The sequence below is a fragment of the Colobus angolensis genome, unplaced genomic scaffold (assembly GCF_000951035.1).
Source record: "Colobus angolensis palliatus isolate OR3802 unplaced genomic scaffold, Cang.pa_1.0 Scaffold21, whole genome shotgun sequence".
NCBI classification, from domain to species: Eukaryota; Metazoa; Chordata; class Mammalia; order Primates; family Cercopithecidae; genus Colobus; species Colobus angolensis.
In genome coordinates, this window is record NW_012115266.1 from 3696922 (window position 1) to 3698210 (window position 1289).

A 1289-nucleotide genomic window follows, 5' to 3' on the forward strand; every position below is an offset into this window, starting at 1 on the left:
GTGATCCGCCCGTCTCGGCCTCCCAAAGTGCTGGGATTACAGGCTTGAGCCACCGCGCCCGGCCAATATTTTCTTTTCTTAATTTTTTTCTTTTTTTAAATTTAGAGACAGCGTCTTACTCTGTCACCCACGCAGAATGCAGTGGCAGGATCATAGCTCTCTGCAGCCCCAGACTCCTGGGCTCAAGCAGTCTTCCTTTCTCATCCTCCTGAGTAGCTAACACTACAGGTGCTGCCACTATGCCCTGGTAATTTTTAAATTTTTTGCAGAGACAGGATCTCACCATGTTGCCCAGGCTAGTCTCAAACTCCTGGGCTCAAATGATCCTCCCTCCTTGGCCTTCCAAAGTGATAGGATTATAGGCATGAGCCATTGTGACCAGCCTTACATATTATTTTCACAACTCATTAATCTCTATTTTTAAAAACATGTTATATACAGTATGCTGTCGATGTATTTTTTCCGTAGCTGTTTTTCTTATTCCAGAAATAACATGAAAGTCTTTGTGTCGGCCGGATGCAGTGGCTCACACCTGTAATCCCAGCACTTTAGGAGGCCGAGGCAGATGGATCACCTGAAGTCAGGAGTTTGAGACCAGTCTGACCAACATGGTGAAACCCCATCTCTAACAAAACTATAAAAATTAGTAGAGTGTGGTGGCAGGTGCCTGTAATCCCAGCTCCTTGGGAGGCTGAGACAGGAGAATCACTTGAATCTGGGAGGTGGAGGTTGCAGTGAGCTGAGATTGTGCCATTGCACTCCAGCCTGGGTGACAGAGTGAGACTCTGTCTCAAAAAAAAAGAAAGAAAGAGAGAGAGGGAGAAAGAAAAAGAAAGAAAGAAAGAAAGAAAGAAAGGAAGGAAGGAAGGAAGGAAGGAAGGAAGGAAGGAAGGAAGGAAGGAAGGAAGGAAGAGGCCGGGTGCAGTGGCTCACGCCTGTAATCCCAGCACTTTAGGAGGCTGAGGCGGGTGGATCACAAGGTCAGAAGTTTGAGACCAGCCTGCCCAATATGGTGAAACCCCTATCTCTACTAAAAATATAAAAACTAGGCAGGTGTGGTGGTGCACACCTATAATACCAGCTACTCAGGAGGCTGAGGCAGGAGAATCGCCTGAACCCGGCGGGTAGAGGATGCAGTAAGCCGATATCGTGCCACTGCACTCCAGCTTGGGCCACAGAGCGAGACTCCATCTCAAAAAAAAAAAAGAGAGAGAGACAGAGAAAAAAAGAAGAAAGAAAGAAAGAAAGAAAGAAAGAAAGAAAGAAAGAAAGAAAGAAAGAAAGAAAGA